The following is a 21523-nucleotide window of genomic DNA, read 5'->3' as shown; positions in this document are numbered from 1 at the left end:
CTCTCGAGTTGATCTTAAAGAAGCATATCTCCAGCTACTTTTAGACGAAGAATCTAAGAAATTTCTCACACTCAACACTCCTCTCGGACTGCTCCAGCTCCAGCGGCTCCCATTCGGTATTTCATCCTCAGCGGCTATTTTTCAGCGCTATTTGGCTCAACTCACCGCCTCAATTCCCGGTTGTGCTAACTACCTGGATGATATTATTGTTACTGGAAAAGATCATCAGGAACATCTAACCAATCTCCGCCTTCTTCTCCAGAAATTGAAAGACAATGGCCTACGAGCGAATCTCGCTAAATGTACCTTCTTTCAGCCTCAAGTTCACTACCTCGGACATATACTTGATAAGAATGGAATTCGTCCTAGTATACAGAATGTCTCCGCGATAGTAAACATGCCAGCACCTCAGAACCTCAAGCAGCTTCAGTCCTTCATAGGCAAAGCGAACTATTATAATAAGTTCATTCCACGCTTCGCTACAGTGGCAGCTCCATTAAACGCTCTACGTAAAAAAGGTGTTAAGTTTCAGTGAACTCCGCAATGCCAACAGGCCTGGAAAACAATCAACAACGCCTTAATTCAAGCTATACAACTCACTCATTTTCAGCCCGACAAGATCATCACGCTAGCTACTGACGCTTCAGACTACGGTGTCGGTGCCGTTCTCTCCCAGAAGGATCGTTATGGACGAGACAGCGCCACTCCGCCCAGTTCCAGCTCCGGACAATACAACAGAAGCATCAGCAGCTCCGCCCCAGCATCGCAGTCGCCGCCAGCGCCGCCGCCGTTTCACGCCGTACCGGCGCATTTAGGAGGGGAGGGTGTTGTATGTCCGGCGCTCCCTTCCCGCTCCGCCAGCCAGCTGCACGCGCGCCTGTGTATCATTCTGCTAGCTTCGACGCGCAGCCCTCAGTGCGCGTGCCTGACCATCGAGTGTACTATAAATAGGAGCTCCCTGCCAGCTCACTTGCCCACTTGCCCCGGTGTCCAGCTCCAGAATACACCCTACGTCGAGCACGGAGGCTACTCCTCTTGAAAATGTGCTTCGACCAGGTGGACTGAATTTCTGGCAGTACGAGGTTTCACCTCTGGTCACCGCTCCCTTACCTGTTTCCGCTGCCTATGTTCCGTAATTCTTTTACAAGCCATTTTCATTCCCTAATTTATGCAAGCTCCCTTAGTTTCGCTAGGTGGAATTTCTTCAATCCATTGAACTTGCTTTTTAGGAATTCAGGCACTTCAACAAACAAGGACTCTCATGAACATTTATGTTAGTGTGCCAGATAGTTCTCGACTATCAAAGTGTCAATTCACAAAGACTATCTTTTCAAGATAGAAGTGTATATAAAGACTGCAAACCTGTACATATTGTATAAAGACAGACTTTTCTCAAGATTCAATATTACTTTTTGCTTCAAAATAAATTTCAGTTATTTGTGTAAATATCATAAAGTGAAGCAAATAAAGTTGTGTTCTGTAAACTTCAACCTTGGTTACAACAGATGTGAGGTTAGGCTCGCTCTCTTAACCAGCGCAGTCAATGAGGTGGAGGCCTCTCCCGAGAGCCTGAGGGGGAGGTAGCCGCAGAACCCGTGACTTATACTACTAGGGCCTTAGAGCTAGTAGAATACCCCATAAAGAGTGTAGCAGAAGTGATACGTCATAGAGGGAAAAGGGTGTAAGGGACCGAGGGGTGGTTGGATAGTGAGTGTAAGGGATTGAGAAGAGTAGTCTTAAGGGCGCTGAAAGACTTTAGGAAGGACGGAGGAGTAGAGGGGGAAAAGTTTTGTAGACTGAGGAGGGAATACAAGGCTAAGATAATAGAAAGGAAAACGTTATCGTAGAAGGAACAAGTGGAGGCGATCAATAGGGAATGCAAAAGCAAGGGAGGTGAAAATGTATGGGAGAGAATCAATAGAATTAATAATTCAGAGAGGAGGTATTGTAAACCTAAAATCTATTATGAAACATAGATGGAATATTTCCGTAAACTGTTAGGAGGGAAGGATAGGTGGAAAGGAGATAGAGGGGAGAAGGTGATTGGGAGGGGGTTGAGAGTAGAGAATTATGAGTTGTATAAAGAAATATCAGGGGAAGAGGTATTGGAAGTGTTAGGCAAAGCCAAAAATAGGCCAGCTGGGGGTGGGAACGGAATAACAAATGTATTTTGGAAAGAAGCGATAAAGAATAGTACGGTGAGGGAGTGTATAGTGAAGTTATTTAATAAGGTGTTTGAAAGTACCAATTTCCCTAAGGAGTGGCAAACAGGTATTATATGCACTATTTACAAAAAGAAAGGCGCGAGGAGCAACTCTAGCAACTATAGGGGCATAACTCTTTCAGATGCATTGAGTAAGGTGTACACGGGTGTATTAGCGAATGGGTTGAGAAAATGGGCGGAAGAGTTTTCTATATAATCGATCTATCAGAGTGGCTTCAGGAAGGGACGCAGAATAATGGATAATGTGATGATAGTGAAGACAATAATTGATAAGTATGTGAGGAAGGAAGGAAGGAAGAAAGGAAGGAAGGAAGGAAGGAAGGAAGGAAGGAAGGAAGGAAGGAAGGAAGGAAGCAAGTTGTATATAGCAGCGGTCGATTTTCAAAAGGCCTTCGACACAGTGAGTAGGAAGGCGCTGCTTGAGAGATTGTGTAGGGTGGGAATTTCCAAAAAGACGAGACGTGCTATTGAGGCCTTATATGAGGAAGTGTATTGTAGTATAAGATTAGAGGAAGGGGTTGTAAGTGGTCTAATCGAATCAAATATAGGTTTCAAACAGGGCTCCAAATTATCTCCTATTCGTTTTTTGAATTTTATCAATGACATATTACAAGGGCATGGGAAGGAATGGGCGAGTCCTCTATTAGGTGATATATAAATTCCTGATGTGATATTTGCAGACGATGTATTATTGATGACGCTGAAGGGAGGAGGTTTAGAGAGAAGTTTAAATGGGGTTTCGGAGTACGCTAGGAAGTGGTCGTTGAGAGTAAAGAATACTAAGAAAAAGGCAATGGTATGTAGGAAAAGTAGGAAAGGGAAGACAAAGAAGCATTGGGTGATAAATTGGGAGGTAAAAGAGGAGACAGATAAGCTAGAGTATTTGGGTGTTTGTATAAGCAGGAGTGGTAAATGGTCCGACCAAATTAATCAAGTAAGTGAAAGGGGCTAGCAGCACTTTCAGTTATAAGAATACTGTAAAAATTCCCAGGGATCGATTACAAACTACAGAGAATTGTATTTAAAACAGTGGTTCTAAGTAGGGTGTTATATGGAGAAAAAATATGGGGGGTTGAAAAGGATCGTATTAAATTTAATCAGATTGTTTGTAGATTTGGCAAAATTGTAATGGACCTCCCAAATTGTACGGCTAATGCACCGGTCAGAGTTATGTGTAATGACATAAGTGTATATAGGTTTATGTCATGAAGAGAGTGTTGGGGTACTGAAGAAGGCTGGCAACGGGTGGGTGCGGCTTGCTCTTACAAACGGTCTACTAGCACCAAATGAAGAGTTCTTTTGGAGATTACTGGATTGACAAGGTGAAAAATATCACTGAGAGATTGGGTTTAAGAAATTATTGGCGGAGGGATTGGGAAAGATGGAATCCAGTTTGTTGGAGGAATACGCTAAAAAGGATTAATGATATTCAATCACAGGAGCTGGAGGCCACTTGTTAATAGCATGTAAGGGAACTCGTGCGGAGAGAGAGAAATTCATGAGTGTGGGTCACTTGGAAGCTACGAAACTGCGGGGAAATGAACAGAAGGTTGTGAACTGCATAGCGAGGGAGTGAAAAGAACCTGGGAACTTGAACAAGCTTTTAGAGGCTGTCAGAAAACGTTGCATAAAAAGGTTAAAGGACGCTGAAGTTAGAAGGCGGTAGTGGGACAGATATATAAATTGTTCTCCTGTTGTAGTTATTGTGTTGCTGTGGATATAGGACAGCAGGGAGTGATGTAGATAAGCAGCAGAAAAGTAAGATCTCACACTGCTGGTTAGCAGAGTGGGGGGAGAAAACGGGTGTGTACGAGCGGTGTCCTACATCAGGGCTCGGCTGCCTGACTCAGCTGGTGAGTCTGACAGCTGACTGAGGGTATATCCGCGCAGATGCACGCCCATTGCCCATTGTAAGTAGACTGTTACAGTTAGCCATTGTTTCTTGTTTGTTTTCTGCCTTGTTTGCCGTTTTTGCCGAAAGGCATTATTCAGCAGGGATGTTTATTATTTATGTCTTACAGTGCTTTTTTCGGTCTTGTCTTGATTGTATTTGTTTTTGCATTGTATATGTTTTTGTTTGTTCTCCCTTTTCTATTTTCTCCGTAAAAATTAATTAGGTTGAAAAACTGTAAAATCTGGAGAAAAATAAATCTATCTATATCTAATATTCTTCCCTTTATCTTTTTCTTTCCTCTCCACGCACATGACTCTCCCACACTCCCCCAAGCCTAGTTTTTCATCCTTTTCTTACACTTATTCAACCAATATCCTTCATTCCCTACTATTTTCTGGAATCTACAAGACTCCTGTATTAATTCCCCTCCATTCCCTTCCACCAATCTTATCCAATACTTTATCACCCTTTTTACAATTTCTACCTCCATAGACTCTTTGCAAACTAATCTAGCCCCTCATTCGCTGTCCATCATAATCTTGATGAATTTCGCCACTACTTGGTTTAATTACCCCCTCTTCCAATCCCCATACTTCCACCCCAAATAACATTTTACTCCCAACCAGTGGTTGAAACACCATTTTCTGAATTTTGTATTTCATACCTGGGAATTTATTTTCTAATACCCTTACTGCTGAGAGCGCTCCTGTACCCTTTAATTTGGCCCTCCTACACTGTTTTTTCCACGATCCCTTTTTTATTGTTACTCCCAAATACTCTATTTTTCTACTGGTGTAATTTCTTCTTGGTTTACCTTCCACACTTTCTTTTCCTTCCTATCTCTCATTTTCCTACATACCATTACCTAGATCTTTCCCACGTTTACTCTGAGCGCCCATCTCCTCGTATAACCTACCACCTCATCTAACCCTCTCTGCAAACCCCTAGCCGTCAGTGCGAGGATCAATAGATCGTCTGCGAATAACAAACCTGGCATTTCTGTCTTGCCTATCCATGGGCATTGCCATCTCTCTCCTCCATGGTTCTCTAATATTATTATTTAGAGGTAATATAAATAATATCGGGGATAGTTTTCATCCTTGTTTCACACCTGTATTCGACTCAATACAATTACTCAACCCTTCTCCATGAAATTTGATAAACACGTAAACTTGCTCGTAAACTTTTCAATTGCCCCTTTCATTCTCTTAGATAACCCTATCTCCCTTAATCTCGTAAATAATGCCTCCCTGCTCACTGTATCAAAAGATTTTCCAGATCATATAATTTAGCCCCTGCTATCTTCACATATTTCGTAATCAACGTGTCTAGTATCCACACATTATCGATCGTATTTCTCCCTTTCCTCAACCCGTTCTGGAAAACCGATATTCTCCCATACGGTACTGCTCCACCCATTTCGTTATCCTATTTGCCAAGATCCCTGTATACACCTTAGACAAGGCATCTAAAACGTTATCCCTCTATAATTATTGGATCGCTTCTAACCTCCATATTTTTGTAAATTGGGCATAATACCTCCTTTCTCCATTCCCTCGGATATTTAGCTGTTTCAAGCAGCCTGTTAAAGAATTTTTCCATCCCCCTCAGCATCGCGCCATTGGCTCCTACTTCCCTCCACACACTATTAGTAATGCCATTCACACCACCCACTGCCATTGGCCTTGCATTTTAATACCCTAATTACTTCCTACCCTGTTATCTCCTCATCTAATATATGATTTCCCACCTCTAATTCTCTCATTATATATGTCTTCCCAATTTCTCTATACCAGTTATCTTCCCTTCCTAAAACCCTTTTAAAATACTCCACCCAATCTTCCTCCCTTATGTTCTTATCCTTCCCCATTTGATCTCCCTCTCCTTACCTTATTTATAGACTCCCAAATCTTCTCTATTCTATTTTCCCTACAGTATCCATTTATTCTTTCTGCCTCCGTATCATTCCACCCTCGTTTTTCCCACTGAATACACCCTTGTATTCTCTTCTTAATCTACAATATTCCTCTCCCACACCCTGTTCCCCTACCCTCCTAAACTCCGCTAGAGCTCTCAATTTACCCTCCCTTTCCCTGCTGCACTCCTCGTCAAATAATCCTGTCATTCTATTATTTTTTTACACCTTCTCTAATCTTACCTCTCCTCCCCACACTCCGCACTGGAAGTTCTATTAACTCTAACGCCAGCTCTATGTCCATTTCTTCCATCGCCCCCTAAATTCCCACTCTTAATGCTTCTCCTCTCTCCATAAGCTCCAACCTCAATTTCTCTCTCGTTCTCTCATTCCAATAGTATTTCCAACCCTCATCCCTATACCCCAACCCCATTTTCCTCCTTCCTCCATTCTCTTCTTCTACCTCTCTTCTAAGTTTAATCTTTATTGGCATATGTTCTGTCACCCCACATCCTATCACTTCAAAGCCTATAACTCTCCTTAAGGCTATATCCGAGCGTATTCCTATATCAAATATAGTACACTCCCCCCGTTCGTCGTAATATATGTCAATTCCCCGTTAAAATCCCCCTTCATCCATCTATGTAAAATACATTATTTTTCTAGTGCAACATAGATCCAGCAACTTTTTCCCATAACTATTTAAACCTTTATCCTTACTCCCGCTTTGGCATCCCCTAACTTCCGTGTCATCTGTCCCATAATCCGGCACTCCATTGTTAACTCTTGTATTACAATTACCCATTAAAATCATCCCATATTCTTCTTATATCCCTTTAATCTTATTCATTTCCTCAAGTAATTCCTCAAAAAAGATTTTATTCGCATATACCTAATCCATTGGATGATTGTATAGGAGGGCCAAGCAAATTGCCTCAGAATCCCCCTCCCCATTTTTATTCCCAGGCATACCACCCCCTCTACCTCACTCTGGATTCTCTCTACACTCTCGACTATGTCGTTTCTTATTACAGTAGTACTATTATTCCCCCTGGATTTCTCCACATCTTCCCTCTTTTCTTTCTTAGAATCCTCTGGATTCAAAACCCCCTAAAGACCTTTTTTTAGAAAATGAGATAAGCATAGCAGTAGATTTCAAAGGATGAGTTCGATCGGGTGGTTAAACTTTGAGTTTCAAAAGTCGCTAAGTTACATAGAACGAGCTACTTCAAAATCACTGTTAAATTAAAAATCCTCCATATCCATCACTAGTTACTTTCAAAAGCCTCTATGTGTGTCGACCAATGAGAAATTCGAGATATATTAATGAATAAGAATGACGTCACTTGTTTAGCAGTGCCGCCAACACTTGCGATCTTCTATTAACCACACATATTCGTATGGATCCGAATAAAGACAAAACAATATGATTTTCAGAGGATAATTTGAACGTATTCACGGGGATTTAGATTAAAGTAAAAAGCTTAATCACTGGATAAAGGAATAATTTTCCGTTCTTTTTACGTAGGACAAGAGAATTCTAAAGCAGTATGTTGGCAATATGCGTTACTCTGATAGTAGCTGGCCTCCTAGTGCATTAAGGAGAAAGTGACTCGTTGTCCATTTATTTATTTGATTTTTATTTGATTGATAAATAGGGTTCCAGAGAGCAAGAGCTCTGTCAAGGGGAACAATACATAGATAATCACAACAATGGCGGATTATCGCATAAGGTCTAAAAGTGAAAGAGTAATAATAGTGGTTTTACATATACTTTAAGTATCACAAGTTACCTAATGGATAGGATTATATTAAGCGGATTATCATCAGAGTAACAATACAGGAGGAACAACTTTTTGACTTTTAAGATTTGGAAAATGAAAATATCAGAGAAATAACTGTTACACATTTATAGTGCCTAACGGGTACTTCTTAAGCTTATTACGAAATGGCACAGTTTTAGAGATGATTGCTATGTTGTCAGGAATGCTGTTATATTCAGATATTAGTAAGTGTTGCACTCCCTTAGTGCCAAACCTTGTAGTATAATTTTGATGAACATGTAATTTATTTTTTTGCCTTGTCTTATATGAATGGATGTCAGTGACTTTAGGAAATTCAGAGTTGGTGAACATTTTGTTATGCAAGACTTTATGAATAAGAAGTGAAGCGTTTAATGAGATTAATTTCTTAAGAGGTAATATATTTGTTTCAGAGTACATTTTATTTCGAGAATATAGTTGATGAAATCCATACATAAATCTAATAACCCTGTTTTGTAAGACCTCCAAAGTATTTAAGTTATTTTGGGTTGCTTTGCCCCAAATGAAACACAAGTAAGAAAGTCGAGATTGTATCATTGTGAAATAAATTAGACGAAGAGTGTCAATTGTTAGTAGGTACTTAATCTTGCCAATGATACCAACCAAGACAGAGATTTTATTTTTTTACGTTTAATATATGAGGATGGTTCATGTTTGTGGGTTACTGTAGTCACGTCCTAGTTCGTGAACCATGGGCAACGGCTGAGTGGCCTAGTAAGTGGTCCTGAGAGTCGGGATACCAGTTGCTATGGAATGGGAGTGGGCATCTCGGACATATTCTGAGTCGTGGCCCTCCTTGTGCTCAGGCGGCCAGGACTACACAATTCACCGGTGGTCCATAACCCGTTAGAGGAGAGATCCTCACTTGGACTATGTGCAAGTAGGGCAGCATCTTGCTTCATGAATTTACCGAGCTCAGAACACTTTAAGCAAGCCTCGGACCTATGGGAGTAATGGAGTCCCACTCCCATTTGACAGGCGAGGGACTCCTTGGAAACAACTTGGCGAACGAAATGGAATTCGGTGGGGAGCTATCAATATTAATGGGGCTTATGGAAGAAAGAAGGTAGAACTTGCTGAGTCAGCAAAGAGGATGCATTTGGATGTGCTAGGAGTAAGTGATATTCGGGTAAGGGGAGATAAGGAGGAAGAGATAGGAGATTATAAAGTGTACTTGACGGGTGTTAGAAAGGGAAGGGCAGAGTCTGGGGTAGGGCTCTTTATCAGGAATACCATTGCACACAACATAGTTTCTGTTAGGCACGTAAGTGAGCGAATGATGTGGGTAGATTTGTCAGTGGGAGGAATTAGGACAAGAATTGTGTCCGTGTATTCACCATGTGAGGGTGCAGATGAGGATGAAGTTGACAAGTTTTATGAAGCATTGAGTGACATCGTAGTCAGGGTCAACAGCAAGGATAGAATAGTGCTAATGGGCGATTTCAATGCGAGAGTTGGGAATAGAACTGAAGGATACGAAAGGGTGATTGGTAAATGTGGGGAAGATATGGAAGCTAATGGGAATGGGAAGCGTTTGCTGGACTTCTGTGCTAGTATGGGTTTAGCTGTTACAAATACATTCTTCAAGCATAAGGCTATTCACCGCTACACATGGGAGGCTAGGGGTACCAGATCCATAATAGACTATATCTTAACAGACTTTGAATTCAGGAAATCTTTTAGGAAGGTACGAGTTTTTCGGGGAATTTTCGATGATACAGACCATTATCTGATCTGTAGTGAACTAAGTATCTCTAGGCCTAGGGTAGAGAAAGTGAAATCTGTCTGCAAACGAATAAGGGTAGAAAATCTCCAGGACGAGGAAATTAGACAGAAGTACATGGATATGATTAGTGAGAAGTTTCGAACAGTAGACAGTAAGCAGGTTCAGGATATAGAAAGTGAATGGGTGGCATACAGGGATGCTGTAGTAGAAACAGCAAGGGAATGCCTAGGAACAACTGTGTGTAAAGATGGGAAAAGGCGAACATCTTGGTGGAATGATGAAGTGAGAGCAGCTTGTAAACGTAAAAAGAAGGCTTATCAGAAATGGCTCCAAACAAGGGCCGAGGCAGACAGGGATTTGTACGTAGATGAAAGAAACAGAGCGAAACAAATAGTTGTTGAATCCAAAAAGAAGTCATGGGAAGATTTTGGTAATAACCTGGAAAGGCTAGGTCAAGCAGCAGGGAAACCTTTCTGGACAGTAATAAAGAATCTTAGGAAGGGAGGGAAAAAGGAAATGAACAGTGTTTTGAGTAATTCAGGTGAACTCACAACAGATCCCAGGGAATCACTGGAGAGGTGGAGGGAATATTTTGAACATCTTCTCAATGTAAAAGGAAATCATCATGGTGGTGTTGCAAACAGTCAAGCTCATGGGGAGGAGGAAAATGATGTTGGTGAAATTATGCTTGAGGAAGTGGAAAGGATAGTAAATAAACTCCATTGTCATAAGGCAGCAGGAATAGATGAAATTAGACCTGAAATGGTGAAGTATAGTGGGAAGGCAGGGATGAAATGGCTTCATAGAGTAGTCAAATTAGCGTTGAGTGTTGGTAAGGTACCTTTAGATTGGACAAAAGCAGTAATTGCACCTATCTGTAAGCAAGGGAACAGGAAGGATTGCAACAACTATCGAGGTATCTCATTGATTAGTATACCAGGCAAAGTATTCACAGGCATCTTGGAAGGGAGGGTGCGATCTGTCGTTGAGAGGAAGTTGGATGAAAACCAGTGTGGTTTCAGACCACAGAGAGGCTGTCAGGATCAGATTTTCAGTATGCGCCAGGTAATTGAAAAATGCTACGAGAGGAATAGGCAGTTGTGTTTATGTTTCGTAGATCTAGAGAAAGCATATGACAGGGTACCGAGGGAAAAGATGTTCGCTATACTGGGGGACTATGGAATTAAAGGTAGATTATTAAAATCAATCAAAGGCATTTATGTTGACAATTGGGCTTCAGTGAGAATTGATGGTAGAATGAGTTCTTGGTTCAGGGTACTTACAGGAGTTAGACAAGGCTGTAATCTTTCACCTTTGCTGTTTGTAGTTTACATGGATCATATGCTGAAAGGTATAAAATGGCAGGGAGGGATTCAGTTAGGTGGAAATGTAGTAAGCAGCCTGGCCTATGCTGACGACTTGGTCTTAATGGCAGACTGTGCCGAAAGCCTGCAGTCTAACATCTTGGAACTTGAAAATAGGTGCAATGAGTATGGTATGAAAATTAGCCTCTCGAAGACTAAATTGATGTCAGTAGGTAAGAAATCCAACAGAATTAAATGTCAGATTGGTGATACAAAGCTAGAAAAGGTCGATATTTTCAAGTATTTAGGTTGTGTGTTTTCCCAGGATGGTAATATAGTAAGTGAGATTGAATCAAGGTGTAGTAAAGCTAATGCAGTGAGCTCGCAGTTGCGATCAGCAGTATTCTGTAAGAAGGAAGTCAGCTCCCAGACAAAACTATCTTTACATCGGTCTGTTTTCAGACCAACTTTGCTTTATGGGAGCGAAAGCTGGGTGGACTCAGGATATCTTATTCATAAGTTAGAAGTAACAGACATGAAAGTAGCAAGAATGATTGCTGGTACAAACAGGTGGGAACAATGGCAGGAGGGAACTCGGAATGAGGAGATAAAGGCTAATTTAGGAATTAACTCGATGGATGAAGCTGTACGCATAAACCGGCTTCGGTGGTGGGGTCATGTGAGGCGAATGGAGGAGGATAGGTTACCTAGGAGAGTAATGGACTCTGTTATGGAGGGTAAGAGAAGTAGAGGGAGACCAAGACGACGATGGTTAGACTCTGTTTCTAACGATTTAAAGATAAGAGGTATAGAACTAAATGAGGCCACAACACTAGTTGAAAATCGAGGATTGTGGCGACGTTTAGTAAATTCTCAGAGGCTTGCAGACTGAACGCTGAAAGGCATAACAGTCTATAATGATAATGTATGTATGTATGTAATATATGAGGTGTCCAGGAGAGGGCACTATCAATTATTAGTCCAAGATATTTAACTTCTTTAACCCATTTCAACTTCGTAGTGCCAAATAATATATTTGTAGTTGCATTTAGGTCATTTTGTGATTTATCGAACATCATACAGACAGTTTTTGAGTAATTGGCTGTTAGAAAATTTTTTCTCAGCCATTCATCTAAGATATAACAGTCATGCTGGATATCTGCAACTATTTCATCTTCAGAATTTGATGAATAGAACAGTGAAGTATCATCTGCCAAAAGTGATATTTTACCCTTAAAAGAACACAGGGCTATGTCATTAATATATATAAGAAACAAAACTGGACCCAATATGGAACCTTGTGGTACACCAAAGCAGATCTTTTGTAGCTCACTTTTATTCATGCCAATCTGAACATATTGTTGTCGATTTGATAAGAAATCCTTAAACCAGAGCAGCGAGGGACCTCTCACACCTGCCTTTTCCAGTTTGTATATCATAAGTTCATGGCTAACAGTATCAAAAGCCTTTTTTAAATCAATAAACAGCCCAGCAGTCTTGTAACCTTTATCAATATAATTTTGAAGCTCAATTATAATGTCCATTAAGGCAGGATTCACCCCAGCCTTTTCTCTGAAGCCATATTGAAATCTGGAAAAATAATTGCATTTTTCGAGGTAACTAATAAGCCTAACTTTGACAACAGTTTCTAAGATTTTAGATAATTCAGGTGGTATTGAGATGGGTCGGTAGTTTCCAGGGTCGGATCTATCATTCTGTTTGTGTATAGGAACCACTCTAGAGATCTTTAATGAATCAGGGACAATGCCTTTTGCCAAAGAGCAGTTGATAAATTCAGATATTGGACCAGAGAGTCCTCGATTACAGATTTCGAGAAGTTTACTGGAAATACCATCACTAGCAACTGAGCGAGCATGTTTGAGAGAATTGATTATTGTAGACACTTCTTCTGGAGAACATGGTTCTAGGAAAAGGGAATTAGGATGATTATTGATTGTAGCAGTATGTTCAGGATGTGGAACAATATTTGAAGATAGTGTGGCAGGGACTGAGATAAAATTATTATTCAGGGCATTACAAATGTCACTTTTGTCTTCAAAACATTCATTCCCTAGCTTGATACGTGTAATATTGATTGTTGACTTTGAAGGTTTACCAAGAACTTCGTTTATGAGTTGCCAGGTGTGTTTAGTGTTGTGTAGATTGTTTTTAAATTGATTATCATAGTACGACTTCTTGAGAGTCCTTTTCAGGGTTGTAACTCTATTGCAGTAACTTTTATATTCTTCTTTAATTATACTGTTGTGTGGGTGTTTTCTCAATTTACTGTAGAGAAGTGCTTTATGCCTGCAGAGTGATGCAAGTTCTGGTGTGCACCATGCATTCAGAATGGTGTTTGCATTTTGATGATGAAATTTTCTAACTGTCGATGCATAGTCAAGACCACTTTGAATGTATCTGGTTAAAGCAGCATATGAAGCATTTATGTCCCCACCATCTACCCACTGGAATTGGTGTTGCTCAAAATATGATCTAGCCCTTTCATAATCTATATGTTTATATGAGTGTCGTTTTGGCTCACTGGGAGTAGGCCTATAATTAGATGTTTTTGAAATATCTAAACTAAAGAGCAAGAGATTATGGTCACTCATATCATCAATTATGTTATCTACAGACCAGTTATTAAATTTTATGCTGCATAGAAAGTGGTCGATTAGTGAATTGTTCGAACTCAGTCTGGTAGGGTATATTGTGTTACAGTTTTTAAGGCCATAGCTCTGCATGAACGATTTATATTCATTAGTTAATACTGCATTTGAGAGTAAATTTATGTTAAAGTCACCAACAACAATTATATTTCTATGTTTTATTTTGTTGAGTATTATTTCTATGTCATCACATACCTGTGTCCAGGTTGAAGTGAATGGATTGTAAACAGCTATAATAATATAACTACACCCTGACTTAGAAATCTCCAGAACCAGAATATTATGATGCTTTTGGACATTATAGATGATATTACATTGCCACAATTTGTTTTTAGCGTAAATTGATACTCCCCCACCCTTAAGTGATTTTTCAGAAGGAATTCTAAAGGAATGAAATGCTTCATAACCTGTGATATTATAAAAGTTAGACTCATCACCGTTTACAGACAACCATGTTTCGACAACAACTATAAAATCGATATTCTGAATTAACTCTATGCGATCAGCAATCATCTCTAACTTACTATTTCGTATGCTACGAGAATTGAGATACATTATTCTCAAGGTTGGAGCAATTGTTCCAAGTGAGGTAACCAAATCACTATATTGAAAGTATGAGTTCCATTGTCTTTCTGTCATTAGTGTAGTTTAAAAGAAGAGGAAGAGAAACAAATATACATAAATATAAAACATAAGAAGGAATCTGTGAAGACTGACAGCTCATTTAGGCCTAGATGCTGCGAGCCTAATCAATTTTTCAATATCGTCTTCACATTTTATTGTAAATACTTCGAGGGAGGTGGCAGAGATTTTTGCCAGAATCCTCCCTTGTCTCACAAATGCACGTTCAATTCCCTTTGTCCTAGCATCACGAGCCTTCTTGAAGAGAGATTCATTGTAGGGCGTAAGGTGTTCGTTCAAGTATATATTCACTTTTGGACCACCAAAGCCTAGGAGAGAAGAGGTTAGGATCTTCTGGCGTCTTGCTGATTGCAAAAGAGCATCCTTTTTCCAGCGTTGGCCAAATCTGACTATTACGGGCTTCACACTGGTTTTGTTGAAAGAAGAAACCCTGTGAACAGTGTCGATGCTGTCCGGATGTATTGGTACATCAAGGATTTCTCCAACTTTCTGGACAATTTCGGTTAAGTTTTCTTCTGAGTGGTACGGAATCCCGGATATTTTCATATTATTAGCTCTTGAATATTGTTTTAGTTCTTCAACGTCGAGTTTCAGCTCTGTCACTTCTCCGGAAAGGGTGCGGTTATTCGATTTTAAGTCTTGTACTGTGGTGTTCAGCACTATCAGTTCTGATTGCATTTTGCCCACCTCAACACTAAAATCGTCAAATTTGTCACTGACAAATTGGACAGAAGACTTCAGTTCTTTATACACTGACTCTAGTTCACCAAGTTTGCTTAATATTACGTTGAATTTTGTGGAAATGGAATCTTGTAAATTTGAGTCAGGTGGAGCGTCAAGCTCAGGTTCGAGTGACGCCGAGTTGCAGGCCAAACATATCCATAGCCTATCCTTTTTTGGAAGACTAAGGAGGCGATCTATTTCGTGTTTGGTTGACCTCATGCATTCTTCCTTCATGTGAAACCACTTAAGGCACTTTTTACACTTTACCTTCATATTATTATCTTTAAATTTCTCGGAGCACTTCACACATCTATCCGCCATGTTGCTCGCTACACTGCTGTTTGTAGAAAGTGAAACACTCAGAAGCAATGGTCTGAAACACTCCAAATCGGAGGAACGTGTAGAACTGTGGAACCATAATAAGTGTTTTAAATTGCAGAGATGTGACGTGCATGTAGGCCCAGCAGTTCCCTTCTGTGTGTGACCAGCCAGGGCAGTGTTATGCAACGTTCAGTCAGTGCGGAGGCGTCATACGAAGTGGAAACGTGTACCTAAGTGCCACTATGCCTCGCCGACATTACAGGAGGTAATATCAGCACGTGAGTGTGTTCGAACGGCGCAGAATGATAGGGCTCCGGGAGATGTGTCTGTCGTTCCGTGACATTGCGGCTCGTACAGGGTACGCTGCTTCAACAGTGAAGCGTATGTGGAACCAGTGGAGAGAAAGAGGGCCGTACACAGCGCTGGCAGAGTACTGGACGACGCAATGTGACCACAGCGCGAGATGACCGCCATCTTGTCCGCTTGGCCGTAACGGACAGAACAGCTTCGTCCACGGTGTTGGCGCGACGTTAGAGCACTGCAACGGGTGTGGGCATGTCTGCATCGACGGTTCGACTCCCTCTTCTTAGGGCCGGACTGGTGGCACGCATGACATTGCGCCGGCTCCCATTGACCAGCAACCACCAACGCCGTAGACTGCAATTGGCACATGAACGCCGACACTGGCGTGCTGATTGGCAAAATGTAGTGTTTTCGGACGAGTCCCGCTTCAACTTGTCCTATAGTGATGGCCGCATACGCCGTGGTGAATGCCATTGGGCAGGCTGTATTGTTGAGCGGTATAGCAGATAAACGCCAAGTGTGATGGTTTGAGGCGCAATTGCCTATAACATGCGATCTCGTCTCCTACGTCTTGAGGGCAATCTGATCAGCTACCGCTATATCAGGGAGGTTTTACAGCCCGAGGCACTGCCCCTCCTGCAGGCCGTTCCAGACGCCATATTCCAGAAGGACAATGTCCGGTCGCATGTGGCGAGGAATGTGCAAGCCTTCTTCGAAAAACGACGGATACCACTGCTTCCCTGGCCTGCTCGTTCGCCGGATATGTCACCCATTGAACATATCTGGGATATGGTCGGTCGGCACCTTGTTCGTTCAGGTCCTCCTGCAGCCACTGTTGATTATTTATGGACGCGCCTACAAACCGCGTGGCAGAGTAATCCCAAGCAGCATATTCAGGTGCTCCTTGATTCCATGCAACGACGTCTAGCGGCTCTGATTGCAGCGCGTGATGGCGCTACGCCGTACTGAATTTCCACGGTCACCGTGGATGTACAGTTCTGTAATTGTAATCATTTTGTGTCTTGTCATGTCCCTAACATGTAGAATAAATTGCTTTGTGATCACAGCTCTCGTCTTGGTGTTTTACTTTCTACAAACAGCAGTGTATATCACATTTATAATTCTATACCCATACCATTGCGACGTTCCCGCGTCCAGGTCGAGCCGCATGAGATCCAGGTTAGCTCGAATATATCTTAATTTACCGTTTCTCAAAATTTATGGGCTATGAGTTCCGCATTCGAGAAAAGATCGCCGGCTTATGCTTGCAGGAAAGACCTAATCTACGTAGTGGACGTCTCCTACCCGTAATTTGATTAGTTTCCGCATTTGGCTCATGAAAATATAAAACAATCATCACTTAGATCTAATACTTATTCTAAGAAGTCACTAAAAGAGTGCTTAAGTTTTACAATACAATATGTATTTGGAAATGAAAATAAAACTTGAGGAGTATAATTAAATGTTCAATTCTTCTTCGAGAAAGTAGGTAAGAAATAACTATATAATATCTCGGAAATGTCTTGGAAATATTAGATTGAAAATATTAGATGCATCTAATTGAATGAAGGGAAATATATTGTCCCCTTCAAAAGTGGTAATATTTTATTAGAAAGGAAATGATTTATTTCATCAGCGTGTTGGGACATTATTTTAATCTACAAGAGGGTGAGATTCTGTATTTCGTGCCAGGGCGAGCCAGTCGCTTCGCGAACAGGTTTTCCCGACCTTCAGAGAGCACGAGGGAGCAAGCTGGAATTCCTGTTATGTGGCCTTCAGACACATGTGTGCGTACCACGTGACCCGGCGAGCAAGCAGATCTCAATCGATCAATAAATGGAAAGTCGAGTGACGTAAAACTGGAGCAGCCAATAAAAGTGACAACTTTCACTGCAATTCAACAAATCCACCAATTAGAAGTAATTAAGAGACACACCTATGTCTTACGACAGGAAATTAGTGGTAATTCCAGAGGAAAATTTGGTAGAGGGTTTTATACTTCTGAACGCAAAATTTGAGCATTACTCTGACTGCGGCAACCGAAGAGATTGGACGTCGTTTGCTTCATCGGAAGACTTTACATTGGAGAAGGCATCGAGGACTGTATAAACAGCAATTCAGACACTCGACAAATTCACTACGATTAATTTAGGGTTATTCTAAGATAAGTGTCTTCAGCCAAACTATAAATCATCGAGAGTGAGTCCTGGGCTATTTCTAAGACTTTTTGTTAGTTTCAGCTTTCTACAAGAACTTGAAAGAAGAAAGGTCCTGAGTTCGAGTTTACTGCAAGATGGATATCCAGTCCTACGAAGAATACTGCAAGTTCCTGTACATCGTCAACGCCTCCATGAGTCACTAAACATGTAAGGCATCGGACATGGGCGAAACTTCGTTCGACGGAAGGTGATGTGACCACGTGCTAGATCATCAGCCACAATCCAGTTCACACCAGTCACATGAGTATTCTTTAAGAATTCAATTGCTTTCTATCTTTGTAAATAATTGTAAACGCAGCCTTACTTATTCCTTTGGATTTCTATTAGTTTTGCAGTAGTTTGATTTTTCATTCTTCTTTCATTGGTGAGAGGTAGTTAGAACCTTGGAATGAGTGTGTGTTTGCTCTATTAGTTAGAAATGTGTGTGAATCATCGAGAGAGACCTTAACTGTCCTAAGAATTTAGAAGACAGGAGAGATAAAAATTAAATGAACCCCGCGTTAATTTTGATTAGTTTTGAAATAATTTGAAAATCATTTGAAACAAATTAGGACAGTGTTCTAGTGTTTTTCTTCGTGTAGAATTTCATTCTACGATTGTACGACATGTTTATGGGTTCGAATTTATTTAGAGTCATCCGAATAACTTCACACGACAACTTTGCGAATGAGATTACGCACGGTCAGGGATAATAATAATAATAATAATAATAATGAGTAAAAATAATTAAAGCTAATTACGGGCTAAAATGATTTAATAAGGTCATGAGTTTAATGTTAGTTATTTTTGGGAAGTATTATCGTGTGCTCACTTTATGTAAAGTAAGCCTGGGACATGGCAAAATTCTCCTGACGGAGTATCGACGAGTTATAGGTATATTTCTGCGCTATGAAATTGAGTATGACTTGCAGATGGGCATTATATTTTGAGTAATAATTTATGCACCCATTAGAGTCAATTTTGGGAAGAGATGTGTCACTGGACATGATTTCTTCGAGCTTCAGTGCAGAATAATTGAGAGCCACGACATTATGATGAATAAAAATATAAATGCCGCAACTCATGAACCGTGAGCGCGTACTCTATTATTTTGACCTGTGTTATATTATTCTACTCGCTAAATTAGGATGATTTCTGTTTAGAATACTCCTTGAACATCGTTGTATAGTTAATTTCTTTGTATAAGTGATAACCTTAATTCTATCACATTCTGAATTGATACCTGGGATGTGTGTGATAGTGTCATCTAGAGAACGATTTCCCTAATTCGCAGTAAAATCCTAAAATTAATAATAAAGGGTTAGTGTTCGTATAAATAATGTTATAATAATGCCGTGTAACCCTGTGTGAATGTGTGATGTGAGATTTGATCTTAATCTGTGTTTTTTTGAATATTTCATGTACGATTTGTGAAGGTAATTTTCATTATGTGCGTCAAAGTTTTGACCGACTTGTATTATTTCGCGTGTCCGTAATTGGATCAATTTTGAATCTTTAGAAGATTTTATCGTAATTTAAGATAGATTAGGGCCTAATTTACTAACTCAAAGTGGATAAGAGAAGGCAACGTCCGTGGACTGATGTCACGAGATTTAATTGTTAGATATTGTACAGTCACTTTCTGCATAAAATTGAGCAAAAGTTAGAATGATAGATGTTCAAGTAAAATTTATTAAAATAATTTTATTCAGTCAATAATTATATAAATGATATAATTGTGGAAAGGAAAGTCTAGGGAAGACTTGCTAATCATAAATTAGTGAATTAAATAATTTTTAATAATTTAAATAAGGAGAAGAAAATAATCATTTTTTTTTGGAAATAATTAAAACCCAGAGGGAAGATTTTAATTTTAATAATTGGATTATCATCATAAGAGAAGGATATCAGATATTATTTTGTTTTTCAGTCAATTTTTCAGTAAGTTAATGATTTTTATATTTATTATTGCAGAAAAGAACAATCATTGAAAATTTATTTGAGCGCGATCCCTCACGAATGAAAGCACGAGGAGAAGATGTTATTCAAGAATTCAACCCAGATTTTGTTCATTTACTTGTTTCCTTTAAAAGAGTGTTAGTTTAATAAATGTGAAAACCTAATTTAGTCTCCTTTCATTTGTCGCTAGTCCTTTATCTATCCCTGCCTTTAAAAATTTCTGCACAGCCGATAGCGAACGGTCCACGACTGAGACCCTCGCTCTCCGGCGAGCTGAGCCCGGCATGAAGGGGGCAGGTATAGATTTGGCGGCCAACGTGGTTAGGCCCGATTTATTGGCTGTACCAATAAAAGGACTCGATCTTGTAGTCCAGAATTTGGACAAAAACAAGATGCGGCGACAAATAAAATTTTTCCAGGTTATTTTTGAAACATTTATAAGCCCAAAATTTTGTGGCGAACTACACTCAGGTTAAGTTTAGGAAGGGCCTTGTTGTTTAGTTATAAACAAAATCTGGAGGATAGTTGTCAAAATTTTCTTGTAGCGGCTATTTTCCGCATAATTTGGACTTAGGCCGTAGGATTGTATTTTGCGACGTTAATCTTCTCTGAAGGCTGTGACATCAATCCACTTGTGACTGATGAATTGGATTCTGGTATGTGGCCATCGAACTTAGTCCGCCCATGTCTGAATTGCCGTTTATCTCAAAGAAAATGAGTACTGTAACAATGGAGGATTTACGTAGACTCCTAGACGGAGTAGTGACAGACAGAATAACTTAAAACGGGACATGAATGAAAACCAAACTAAACTAGAGCAGAATCTTAATGAATTGTTAGTGCTTAAACTTAGTGAAAATAGTGAAAATCTAGAGAAAAAACTTAGTGAAAATAGTGAAAATCTAGAGAAAAAACTTAATGAGAATAGTGAGTTAGTAAAACGGGAACTCAAAGGTACTATTGAGGAAATCCAAAGCAAGACAGAGGAAAATATCGAAAAGCTACACATGGACGTTAAATTATTTAACGGGAAGTTAGCTTCAGTTCAAAGCGAATTGGTATTTGTGAAACAAAATTTTTCAAATTTAAAGGGAGAAATTCAGGTCGGAATAGACAATGCCATGTCAGCTATGTCTAATGAATTTAGTGAAAGACTGGCTAAGGTACAAACGGGGATATTACAAGGATTAGGCAAATATAAGGACGAGGTGCAAGATAAATTTCAAGCGATTGAGGAGAAAATCGATGAGAATACACAGGACTTAACAGCAACCAAAACAGCATGGTCTAGGAAATTCACTCAAATTTTCGAAACTGTGAAACAGGTAGAAAAGGGCGTTATTGCCGAAATAAAAGTAGCTCAAACCACCAACTCAGAGCGACTGGAATATTTTTACGAAACGATTGAGGTGACACAACAGAGTTTGCAAACTATGAAAACCTCAATAGATAAAGAAATAGGAGAGGTCAAAGCTAGTTCAGAATCTTATAAACAAGAACTACAGAATGGAATTCAGGAACTCACTAAAGAATTACAATTGCTTAAATTGCAAGGCGAAAGTCATAATATTGTAACCAATACATTGTTAGAGCGGCAAAGTAATTTAGAAAAGAAGGTATCCGGAGAAATTTTATCTTCAACTCCGAAGCAGGACGACCAAATGAATGTCAATACCAGTATAAATGTCACCAATCCAGCTCAAGGATATAATAGCGGAGGAGTAAGTCAACTTAATACGTCAGGTCAAACGCAGATAGTAAATATTATTCGAATGCAGGAGGACCATCCAAAAAAATTTAATAACGTAAAAGGGGTAACTCC

The sequence above is a fragment of the Anabrus simplex genome, chromosome 2, assembly GCF_040414725.1.
Source record: "Anabrus simplex isolate iqAnaSimp1 chromosome 2, ASM4041472v1, whole genome shotgun sequence".
In the NCBI taxonomy this organism is placed as follows: Eukaryota; Metazoa; Arthropoda; class Insecta; order Orthoptera; family Tettigoniidae; genus Anabrus; species Anabrus simplex.
Note: the sequence above shows the minus strand (reverse complement) of the source record.